Source organism: Pleurodeles waltl, unplaced genomic scaffold (assembly GCF_031143425.1).
Source record: "Pleurodeles waltl isolate 20211129_DDA unplaced genomic scaffold, aPleWal1.hap1.20221129 scaffold_127, whole genome shotgun sequence".
NCBI classification, from domain to species: Eukaryota; Metazoa; Chordata; class Amphibia; order Caudata; family Salamandridae; genus Pleurodeles; species Pleurodeles waltl.
Window position 1 is genome coordinate 604,665 of NW_027149833.1, and position 12,508 is coordinate 617,172.

The window sequence follows — 12,508 nt, forward strand, 5'->3', positions numbered from 1 at the left end:
GTACCAGCACATTCAGCTATCTTTACGCGCAATGAAGGCGTCTGGGTGGGGGAGGAGGGCTGTGGGTGACATTAGGCCAGGGCGCTTTCTGTAGTGTAGTCCTCTCCTTTAGCCATGTCCCTGTGCCCCCGCCCCCCAACTCTGTAGGGTGACAAGTACTGCTATCCATGGTCCTGCATCACCCATGTGCGCATTTGTTGTCCCTAGACCTGTTGGCCTAGTCACAAGTACTGAGTAGTGTACCCCGATTGCGCGGCTTAGTGCATGAGGCTCCTGTGTCTGTCCTCTCCGCCAACGGTGTTGACAATGCATGCACTCAGCCTGTCTTTATTTCTCCCCCCACCCTTTTTCTTTATCTTCTTGTGCATGTGTGCATTAGCATCATCAGGCGGAGGAGAATTGGCACCGGAGCACGAGGGAGCTGCAACTCACAAGTCCCCGGTGGGCCATGGCACAGACACCGAGGCCACCAGTGATACGGAGGGCGAGGGGAGCTTCACAACGGGGACCCGTGGTGACACCAGCGACACCGACACGTCCTCGGATGGGAGCTCCCTAGCGGTGGCGGCAACATCCGTGCCCCCAGCCTCTACAGGTACAGCCGCCACCCAGCGCACCAGCTCCGCCCTCCCAGCAGCCCCTCAGCCTTCGCTCCGTGCCCGCTCGCCCAAGAAGGCGGGCATCTCCTTCGCCCCAGGCACCTCAGGCTCTGCCCCTGTTACCCCTGCTGCCCTCAGTGAGGAGGTCATTGACCTCCTACAGACCATCATTGTTGGGCAGTCTACCCTTTTGAATGCCATCCAGGGGGTAGAGAGGGAGGTGCATCGTAGCAATGCATACCTGGAGGGCATTCATTCGGGTCAGGCTGCCCATCAACGATCGTTCAATGCTCTGGCCTCAGCACTGACGGCAGCCATTGTCCCTGTTTCCAGCCTCCCTCTTCTAACTGCCTCCACCCTGTCTCTGTCTCCTGTTCCTCAGCCTATCCCATCCACACCATCAGACCAGCCTGCACACACCTCAACACCCAAGGGCAGCTCATCCAGACATAAGCACCACAGATCACACAAACATTCACCCAAGCAACACCCAGATGCAGATATGCCAACAGCCACTACCACCTCTGTGTCCCCCACCTCCTCGTCTCCCTCCTCCCTCCCTGTGACGTCTCCACTCACACCTGCATGCACACCACCAACAGCCAGTACTTCCATCACCAGCACTCCCTCCAGTACAGTCCGCACACGTGCAGTCACCACCCCCACTGCCATTTACACGTCCCCTGTGTCCTCTCCCACTGTGTCTGTCACCCCCTCTTCCAAGACACACAAACGCAGGCAGCCACCCACCCAACAGCCAACCACCTCACGACAGCCTCCAGCCCATGCACCTTCACCCAAGGACAGCACACCTGACTCTCCTACAACCACCTCCTCTTCCTCCACTCCCATAACCACTACACCTACCCTTTACCTTGGTCCTAAAAAACTTTACCTCTCCACTCTTGACCTCTTTCCCTCACCTGACCCACCCCCTCCATCTGCTAAGAGTCCCAAGAGCGCCTCAGCCACCACCAGCCCGGCTTCAAGGGTCACCCGTAGTGCAGGGATTTTGGAGTCCCCCCTTTGCCAGCAGTGATATATCGGTCAGCAGCAAGGGGACAGCTAGCCCCCCCCCTCCCCCCCCAGAAAGAGGACCCGTAAAGTAAGGGGCCGCCGCAAGAAGACTGACACGGCTGCCCCCAAGGACCAAAGTTCTGCTACTTCACCTGCCACAACATCCAGGGGAGGCAAGGCCCAGAGAGCCACATCGAAGGAGGGCAAGGGCAGCAGGGCGGAGAAGTCAGCCAGCGGGAGCGCGGACCAGGAGGGCCCCACAAGCCCCATCCCGGGTGTGAGGGAGGACACCCAAGGGCCCAGGACACCGTCACCGAAGGGTCCAGCAACTGCACGGTCGGAGGGCGACTGAGCAGGTAGTCCTGGCCAGGTCTGACTCCCTTGACTTACAGAACAAGCACCGCTGAACAGGGCCCCGCCGTGCAGAAAGGCACCGCTGAACAGGGCCCCGCCGTCCAGAAAGGCACCGCTGAACAGGGCCCCGCCGTGAAGATAGGCACCGCTGAACAGGGCTCCGCCGTCCAGAAAGGCACTGCTGAACAGGGCCCCGCCATGAAGATAGGCACCGCTGAACAGGGCCCCGCCGTGCAGAAAGGCACCGCTGAACAGGGCCCCGCCGTGCAGAAAGGCACCGCTGAACAGGGCCCCGCCGTCCAGAAAGGCACCGCTGAACAGGGCCCCGCCGTGCAGAAAGGCACCGCTGAACAGGGCCCCGCCGTGCAGAAAGGCACCGCTGAACAGGGCCCCGCCGTGCAGAAAGGCACCGCTGAACAGGGCCCCGCCGTGAAGATAGGCACCGCTGAACAGGGCCCCGCCGTGAAGATAGGCACCGCTGAACAGGGCCCCGCCGTGCAGATAGGCACCGCTGAACAGGGCCCCGCCGAGCAGATAGGCACCGCTGAACAGGGCCCCGCCGTGAAGATAGGCACCGCTGAACAGGGCCCCGCCGTGCAGATAGGCACCGCTGAACAGGGCCCCGCCGTGCAGATAGGCACCGCTGAACAGGGCCCGCCGTGCAGAAAGGCACCGCTGAACAGGGCCCCGCCGTGAAGATAGGCACCGCTGAATAGGGCCCGCCGTCCAGAAAGGCACCGCTGAACAGGGCCCCGCCGTCCAGAAAGGCACCGCTGAACAGGGCCCCGCCGTCCAGAAAGGCACCGCTGAACAGGGCCCTGCCGTCCAGAAAGGCACCGCTGAACAGGGCCCCGCCGTGCAGAAAGGCACCGCTGAACAGGGCCCCGCCGTGCAGAAAGGCACTGCTGAACAGGGCCCCGCCGTCCAGAAAGGCACCGCTGAACAGGGCCCCGCCGTGAAGATAGGCACCGCTGAACAGGGCCCCGCCGTGAAGATAGGCACCGCTGAACAGGGCCCCGCCGTGAAGATAGGCACCGCTCCGCTGGGCCCTTCCTAGCAAGCACCGCTCCGCTGGGCCCTTCATCTCAAGCACCGCTCCGCTGGGCCCTTCATCTCAAGCACCGCTCCGCTGGGCCCTTCATCTCAAGCACCGCTCCGCTGGGCCCTTCATCTCAAGCACCGCTCCGCTGGGCCCTTCATCTCAAGCACCGCTCCGCTGGGCCCCGCCGTCTCAAGCACCGCTCCGCTGGGCCCTTCATCTCAAGCACCGCTCCGCTGGGCCCCGCCGTCTCAAGCACCGCTGGCCCAATGACAGTGCCGGTTCTGTGTCGAGCTACTGTTCACGCTGCAACCCGGTCGGAGTGTGAAAGTGGCGGTCTGTGTTGGCGGTTCCCGCCAGGGTCAGAATTCATTTTTTTTTACCGCCTGCCTGTTGGCGGGTTGGCCGCCGCTTTATCACCGACCGCCAGGGTTGGAATGACCCCCTTAATTTCTCCTTTTTGTTCTAGTTCAAGGCTTTTGCTTCCTTTGTTGTGACTCCTTGCTGTTTTCGCAGTGGTTGACCTGTAGTTTGCCTAGTTGCATGTTTTAGGTAAGAAAAAACAGTTTCCCTGAAATGAGTATTGTTGCCATGCATGAATTACATTTTTGTAAGTGGTGAACTAAATGCAGGATTTTGTGTGAAATTGTCCTTCGATTTGTGCACAATGATATTTGTGTTGTCTTATCTCTAATTTTATTTTCTTTTTAGTGGGATATCATTGGTGATTGCTGTGTCTGTGCAGACTAGTTGCTCGTGATTCCAGCTTTTTCAGGCAAGTGAGTGGTGTAGTTTTTTTAGTACATAACACTTTATTTATTACTTATTTTAGACAGTGCTGGTTGTTGTTGGTGCATTTCTCAAGTTACTTTTCCTCAAAAGGATCATGGCTAGCCGTAGGGTGACCGCTCAGGAGGTTGTTGGTATGCTCTTTGAGTTGTCTTCTGACCATGATTATGAGACTGACTCTGCATTTGAGGCAGAAGAGGAAGTGCAAGATTCCGGCAGTGAATTTTCTGTCCGAGAGGAGTCTTTGATGAGGAAACCACTCTCAGTGCAGCTGAAGGGCCTGTTTTAGAGGAGGACACAGATGTGCCAATAGTGCAGCAGCCTGGGTTGAAAGGTTTCCCCATTGGAAGACCTGAACTCTGGGTTACCCCAAACATGGAGCAGCCACAGTTGCCTGCCCTGACTGGTCTCCTGGGGTGTAAAGTCAATACGGAAAACTTTTTGCCTATCAAATTCTTTAAAAAAATTTATGGACGATGTATTTTTAGAAGAGATCGTTGAGAAGAGTTTTTTGTTTTCTGAGCAGTATTTGAGGGACAACAGTGCCAGACTTAGGCCATAATCTAGAGCTACTAGTGGATTCCCACAAATCTGGAAGAGATGAAAAAGTTCTTGGGTTTGACTTTTTTTTATGAGGTTGATAAGGAAGAAGTCACTGGCTTTTTATTGGTCTACTAGTCCCTTGATGGCAAGGGCTATATTTCCTGCAACCATGACTCGTAATTGGTATTTGTTTCTTCTTCAGATGCTGCATTTTGTTGGCAATGTAATGCTTTAGCCTTGCCACAAGATCATCCTGATTCTGACCATCTTTTTAAGATTAGGCCTGTCCTTGATCATTTTGTACATCAGTTTTCAGAGGTCTATGTTCCAGGGAAATAAATATCTGTAGGTGAGTCTTTGGTCCTTTTCAAGGTTTTTAGGGAGTACATTCCTAGAAAGAGGGCACTGTATGGAATTAAGATGTACGTTCTGTCTGAAAGTAGTACAGGATAAGTGTATAATTTCTGGGTCTACCCTAGTATGGATTCCAGTATTGACCCCCCCCTCCCCTCCCCCTTTCCTTTCCTCCCTCTCTCTATCCCTCCCCTCTTTCCCTCCTCCCCCCCTCTCCTGTCCCCCCCTTTCCCTCCTCCCATCGCCCCTCCCCCCTTTTCCTCCTCCTCCTCCTCCTCACCCCCCTCCCCTCCCCTCCCCCCCTTCCCTCCTCAATGCAAGCCTAATTGCCTTGAGCTCCAGAAGGTTGATGGGGAGCCCAGACTCTGCCGGAGACCAGACGCCTCTAATCTCCACCATCCCCATGTGGCCGCCCCATCTGTCTGACGGAACCTTGATTCAAAAGCCACCACTGCAGATCTTGTGCATTTCCCTCCGAGATCTGGACCATATCAGAGCGAGTCCCCTCATATTGCACCCATGGGAACTTCTGGTCCCACTTCAGAATCAGCATATAGATAGAGGCCGAAACATCCTGGACTCAATTTTCAGGAGGATGGGCCCAAAACCGCACTGTGTCCAGTACAGACCTGATGAAAGGGAGCGTCTGAGAGGGAGTCCAGTGTGACTCTAGCATGTTTATACTGAAACCCAGCGAATGCAGAAGGTTTGCCATAGTCTGGAGGTGGGAGACGACAGCCTGGGGCGAGTTCACTTTTAACAGCCAGCCATCAATGTAGGGGAACACTGAAACCCCTAGCCTGCACAGAGAAGCTGCGACCACTGCCATCACTTTCGTGAACACCAGAGGGACACTGGCAAGGCCGAAAGGGAGCATGGTAAACTGAAATTGCTTGTGACCTACCATGAACTGCAAGTAACATCTGTGTGCATGCAGGACTGAAATATGAAAATACGCGTCCTGCAACTCCAAACACTACCATCCAGTCTCCAGGGCAGAAAGGATCTGAGCCAGAGTGATCATTTTGAACTTCTCCTTCCAGAGGAAGAGATTGAGGGCCGGAGGTCCATAGGAAGAAGGCCCTTGTTCTTTTTTGGCACCAGAAAGCAGCAGGAATAAAACAATCATGACCTACTCCTGGCACAGGGACCCCTTCTATGGCTCCCTTGGCCAAGAGAGCCGTAACCTCCTTGTGGAGAAGTGCCAAATAATTCTGTCATGTAATCATAAGAAGGTGGCATGGCAGGAAGGTAGTCTCGAAGGGGAGGGAGTAGCTCCTTAGGACTATCTGCAAAACCCACCTGTCCATAGTGAAGAATTCCCAGTGGAGTAGGTGATGGCAGGTCCTGCCTCCAACTGGTCCAGGATGGAGCAACAGACTAGAAATGCTTAAAGGCTGCAGCAGGGGCGGTGGTGGACTGGGCAGACCGCTGGCTCCATGATCCACAAGCATATGGGATCCCACGGCCACTCAGAGGCTATGCGGCATGTGTGGCTCAGTGACTGTAGGGGAATGGACGCAGTTGAGTACCCCTTCTATAGCCAAGAAAGGGGCAAAAAGTGGACGGGGGTGGGGGGCGAAGAGCAGCCAGCGAGGCCAAGGGCCCATGCCGTAGCCTAGTACTCCTTAAAGCAATCAAGCGCTGAGTCTGCTTTGTCTCAGTAGAGACTGGTGCCATCCAAGGGCATGTCCATGAATGATTATTGGACATCCCCCGAAAAGCCAGGCATGGCGCCATAAGGCCTCCGTCAATGGAACCAATCTGCTCAGTGAGTCAGTTGTGTCCAGCCTACAACATATAGTGAACTTACCTGCATCCCTCCAGTCAGTAACGGCCTGAGAGAGAACAGCCCGGATCTCCTCCAGGACATGCAGCAGCACCTGCGCAACTCTATCCTAAAATGTATGGGAAAGCTGGCCCAAAAGGTATGCTGTGTTCAGAGACCGAAATGCCAGCCTGGAGGAAGAGAACATTTTCTTCCCAAGTTGATCCAGATTCCTTATCTGGGGGTGCAGAAGGAAATGCGCCCGATGAAGAAGCCTGGATGGAAAGACTCAGGCGTAGGATGTTGGGTTAGGAATTTAGAGTTGTTCGCCACAGGCCGATGACAACGGGCAATTGTCCTGTTCACAGGAGTCCCTGTGCTGGGTTTGGACCATCGTACCAATATGACACGAGTGAGCACTTTAATAAAAGGTAAAAGAGGTTCTGAGGTGGAAGCCCCAGGTCAGGAGGTTAGTCCAGACTGCCACAGAAGGCAGAGAACCTCAGCAGCCCTTACCACCACCATAGAGTACGACACTCCCCCCCTCCTTAGCCACAGTAGGGGAAGAAAGCATGCCAGCACCAGAAGAGGTAACCAGACCACTAGCTTCACTCAATTCCTGTGCCCAGTCCATTTCGGTGTCTTCCAGCTTGAATTCTCAAGGGTCCAGAAACTCTTCCACACTTTCTCTGTACCCATAAGTATCAGGATCCAACCTGTGGAATGCAGGAACCAGCATCGAGCGATGTCAGTCAACCTCTCGGTCAGAGCCTGGTATAAGTATGAGCTCAGAGTTGATTGTGGGCCGGACCAATGTGGGAAGCATCAATGTCTTTACCGGCGTCTGGGAAGGTCACGTTGGCACGACCGGCATCAGCACAGATCCAACAATGGGGCCCTCTGGAGCAAGAGCTGAAACCACCAGTTTAGAACCTGATGGGCCCCCCTCCAGCCCTACTGGCCTCAAAGGTGCCAATGAGGTGGTAGGTCTGCCCAGCTCCCAGAAACAGGCTCTGAAGATAGATGCTTAGACTGTTGGCACTCTTCCCACATTGCATTGTCGTGGCGAGGTTGCAGAACGTTTGGTCTTCTTCAACTTCTTGTGACCAGAATCTCCCAAGGAGTTCGAGTGGGACGAAGTAGAGTGGTGGTGGCTCTGCAAGCAGTCTTGTGACCTTCTTCTCAATCGAGGCCATAATGAGCTTGAGGGACTGCTCCCTCAAAGCTTTTGGGTACATGGCCTGGCACTTCAAGCACGACTTCAGGTAGTGTTTGGGCTCCAGGAACCACAAACACACATGGAGCGGATCCAGTCACCAAAATCATGCGGTAACAGGAGTCACACAACTTAAACAGTCTTCCACGACATCCTTGACGTACCAAAAAAGTTTCAAAGAATTTGACAAAACTGTTGAAGTCAGTCAAAAAAACAACAGAGGGTAGCTCTTCTCCAGATCTACATGTTGTAGGAGGCTGGCCTGCTTATAGTGGGTACCTTGTGGTACTTACACCCTGTGCCAGGTCCAGTTAATCCTTATTAGTCGAATAGAGGTGTTTCTAGCAGCTTAGGCTGATAGAAGGTAGCTATGGCAAAGCTTAGGCTGAACTAGGAGAAATGCAAAGCTCCTACTATACCACTTATATCATATAGCACAATATCATAAGAAAACACAATACACAGATATACTAAAAATAAAGGTACTTTATTTTTATGACAATATGCCACAAGTATCTCAGTGAGTACCCTCAGTAAGAAGGTAAGTAATATACACAAGTTATATGTACACAAACCCAAAACCAATAAGTAAGAGTAAGAAAAGTAATGCAAACAGTGTAGAATTACAATAGGACGCAATAGGTGAACATAGGTCTAGGGGCAACACAAACCATATACTCCAAAAGTGGAATGCGAATCACGACTGGACCCCAGACCTATGGGAGCTTGTAGAGGGTCGCTGGGACTGTAAGAAAAAAGTCAGGGTGTCCAAGATACCCCACACCAAGACCCTGAAAAGTAGGAGTAAAGTACACCTACTACCCCAAAAGGACACAATAGTCGTGATAGGGGGATTCTGCAAGAACCACAACCACCAGCAAAGCACTGAAGACCGATTCCTGGACCTGAGGACCCGCAAGGCAAGGGGACCAAGTCCATGAGTCGCGATAGTGTCCAGGGGGGCAGGAGCCCAGGAAACCCCGGATGAAGGTGCAAGGAAGTTGCCTCTGGATGGAAGAAGCTTAGGATTCTGCAACAACGAAGAGAGTTAGGAACTTCTCCTTTGGATGGAAGATGTCCCACGGCGTGCTGAAGGTTGCAGAAGTGTTCCCACGCAGAAATACCACAAGCAAGCCTTGCTAGCTGCAAGGGTTGCAGTAGAGGTTTTTGGGCGCTGCTGGGGACCAGGAAGGACCAGGATGTCGCCCCTTGGAGGAGGAGACAGAGGGGGCGCGCAGCAACTCAGAGAGCCCTCACAGAAGCAGGCAGCACCCGCAGAAGTACCCGAACAGGCACTTAGAAGATTTGTGAACCAGAGCTGGCTCAGAGTCACAAAGAAAGGTCCCACAACGTCGGAGGCCAACTCAGAGGGTTGAGCACTGCAGGACAGAGTGCTGGGGACCCAGGCTAGGCTGTACATGAAGGAAATCCCGTTTCCTTTGTCCAGTTTCACGCCAGAGCAGGGCTGGGGGATCCCTGAACCGGTGTAGACTGGCTTATGCAGAGATGGGCACCATCTGTGCCCATCAAAGCATTTCCAGAGGCTGGGGGAGGCTACTCCTCCCCAGCCCTTCACACCTATTTCCAAAGGGAGAGGGTGTAACATCCTCTCTCAGAGGAAATCCTTTGTTCTGCCTTCCTGGGCCAGGGCTGCCTAGAACCCAGGAGGGCAGAATCCTGTCTGAGGGGTTGGCAGCAGCTGCAGTGGAAACCCCGGATGGCAGTTTGGCAGTACCCAGGTTCTGTGCTAGAGACCCGGGGAATTATGAAATTGTCCCAATACCAGAATGGTATTGGGGTGACAATTCCATGATCTTAGACACATTACATGGCCATGTTCGGAGTTACCATTGTGACACTATACATAGGTAGTGACCTATGTATAGTGCACGTGTGTAATGGTGTCCCCGCACTCACAAAGTCTGAGGAAATTGCCCTGAATGATGTGGGGGCACTTTGGCTAGTGCCAGGGTGCCCACACACTAAGTAACTTGGCACCCAACCTTCACCAAGTGAAGGTTAGACATATAGGTGACTTATAAGTTACTTAAGTGTAGTGGTAAATGGCTGTGAAATAACGTGGACATTATTTCACTCAGGCTGCAGTGGCAGTCCTGTGTAAGAATTGTCTCAGCTCCCTATGGGTGGCAAAAGAAATGCTGCAGCCCATAGGGATCTCCTGGAACCCCAATACCCTGGGTTCCTAAGTACCACATACAAGGGAATTATATGGGTGTACCAGTGTGCCAATGAGAATTGGTAAATTTAGTCACTATCCTGCAGTGACAAATTTAGAAAGCAGAGAGAGCATAAACACTAAGGCTCTGGTTAGCAGAGCCTCAGTGATACAGTTAGGCACCACACAGGGAACACATACAGGGCACATACTATGAGCACTGGGGTCCTGCCTAGCAGGATCCCAGTGACACAGGGGCTAATACATACATACATACATACATACAGTGAAAAGGGGGGGGTAACATGCCAGGCAAGATGGTACTTTCCAACACAAGCCCCCCCCCCACCAAATGAAGGACAATAAGACTAGCCTTGCCCTGATGAGTCTTCATTGTCTAAGTGGAAATATCTGGAGAGTCCATCTGCATTGGAGTGGGTACTCCCAGGTCTATGTTCCACTGTGTAGTCCATTCCCTGTAGATATATGGACCACCTCAACAATTTAGGGTTTTCACCTTTCATTTGTTTTAGCCAAAGTAGAGGTTTGTGGTCTGTCTGAACAATAAAGTGAGTGCCAAACAGGTATGGCCTCAACTTTTTCAGTGCCCAGACCACAGCAAAGGCCTCCCTCTCTATGGCAGACCAACACTTTTCTCTAGGGGTCAACCTTCTGCTGATAAAAACAACTGGTTGATCCTGGCCCTCAGAATTCAGTTGTGATAGTACTGCCCCTACCCCCTAATTCAGATGCATCAGTTTGAACTATTAATTTCTTGGAGTGACATGGGCTTTTTAGGATAGGTGCAGAGCACATGGCCTGTTTGAGCGCCTCAAAAGCTTTCTGACAGCTAGCTGTCCATAACACCTTCTTAGGCATTTTCTTGCTAGTGGGATCATTAAGAGGGGCTGCAATGGAGCCATAGTTCTTGATGAATCTCCTGTAGTACCCTGTAATGCCTAAAAAGGCTCTCACCTGGGTCTGAGTTGTAGGGGGAAACCAATCCATGATTGTTTGGATTTTCCCCTGTAGTGGTGCAATCTGTTTTCCACCTACCAGGTGGCCCAGATAAACCACTTTCCCCTGCCCTATCTGGCACTCTGAGGCCTTGATAGTGAGGCCGGCCTTTTGCAGGGCCTCCAAAACTTTCCAAAGGTGGACCAGGTGCTCATCCCAGGTTGAGTAAAGATAGCAATATCAAGATATGCTGCACTGAAAGCTTCCAACCCTTGCAGGACTGTGTTCACCAACCTCTGAAAAGTTTCAGGTGCACTTTTCAAACCAAAGGGCACTACTGTGAATTGGTAGTGCCCTCCTATTGAAGAAAATGCAGTCTTTGGTTTAGCATCTTCTGCCAATCTAATCTGCCAATACTCTGCAGTTAGATCAAAAGTGCTAAGATACTTGGCAGAAGCCAGTGTATCAATGAGCTCCTCTGCCCTGGGTATAGGGTGAGCATCAGTTTTTGTTACCTGATTGGGCCCTCTGTAATCTACACAAAACCTCATCTCCCTCTTTCCATCTTTGGTGTGAGGTTTTGGTACAAGCACCACTGGGCTAGCCCATGGGCTTTCAGAAGGTTCAATCACCCCCAAATCCAACATTTTCTGCACCTCTTTTTTAATGCAGTCTCGGACATGGCCAGGCTACCTATACATTTTACTTTTGACAAGCAGGCTGTCTCCAGTGTCAATAGTGTGTTGACATCAGGATGTGGTACCTGGGACAAGTGAAAAGAGGTCTGAAAATTGGCTTAGGAGATTGATGCAGTTGTCATTCTGTTCTGCAGTCAGACAATCAGCTAAAACTACTCCCTCCACTAGGGCATCTGCTTCAGTGGTGGGGAAGAGATCAGGGAGAGGGTCACTCTTCTTCCTGTCCCTCATCTGTTGCCATGAGCAGGGGGAGGTCAGCCCTGTCATAGTAGGGTTTCAGGCGGTTGACATGAATAACCCTAATGGGACTCCTGGCAGTGCCCAGGTCTACCAACTAGGTAACCTCACCCTTCTTCTCAACAATTCGATGGGGTCCACTCCATTTGTCTTGGAGTGCCCTTGGGGCCACAGGCTCCAATACCCACACCTTCCATCCTGGTTGGTACTGGATCAGAACAGCCTTCTGGTCATGCCATTGCTTTTGCAGCTCCTGGCTGGCCTGAAGGTTTTTACTGGCCTTTTTCATATACTCAGCCATTCTGGATCTTAGGCCAAGTACATAATCCACTATGTCCTGTTTAGGAGCTTTTAAAGGTTGTTCCCAACCCTCCTTCACAAGAGTAAGTGGACCTGTTACAGGGTGCCCAAAGAGGAGTTCAAAGGGGATGAATCCCACTCCTTTTTGGGGTACCTCCCTGTGAGAAAAAAGGAGGCAAGGTAACAGGACATCCCATCTCCTCCTGAGTTTTTCAGGGAGTCCCATTATCATTCCTTTGAGAGTTTTATTAAACCTCTCAACCAGACCATTTGTTTGTGGGTGGTAAGGGGTGATGAACTTGTAGGTAACACCACACTCCTTTCATGTTGCTTTTAGGTATGCAGACACGAAGTTGGTACCTCTGTCTGATACCACCTCTTTAGGAAAGCCCACTCTGGAAAAGATTCCCAGGAGGGCTTTTGCCACTACAGGAGCTGTAGTGGTCCTTAAAGGTATGGCT

At 52.3% G+C, this 12,508-nt stretch overlaps 1 pseudogene; it reads left to right on the plus strand.

Annotated features, from left to right (window-relative positions):
* The first annotated feature begins 7,245 nt into the window (after nt 1-7,245).
* LOC138273943 (neuronal acetylcholine receptor subunit alpha-7-like) overlaps nt 7,246-12,508 on the plus strand; it is a 28,238-nt pseudogene continuing 22,975 nt past the window's right edge.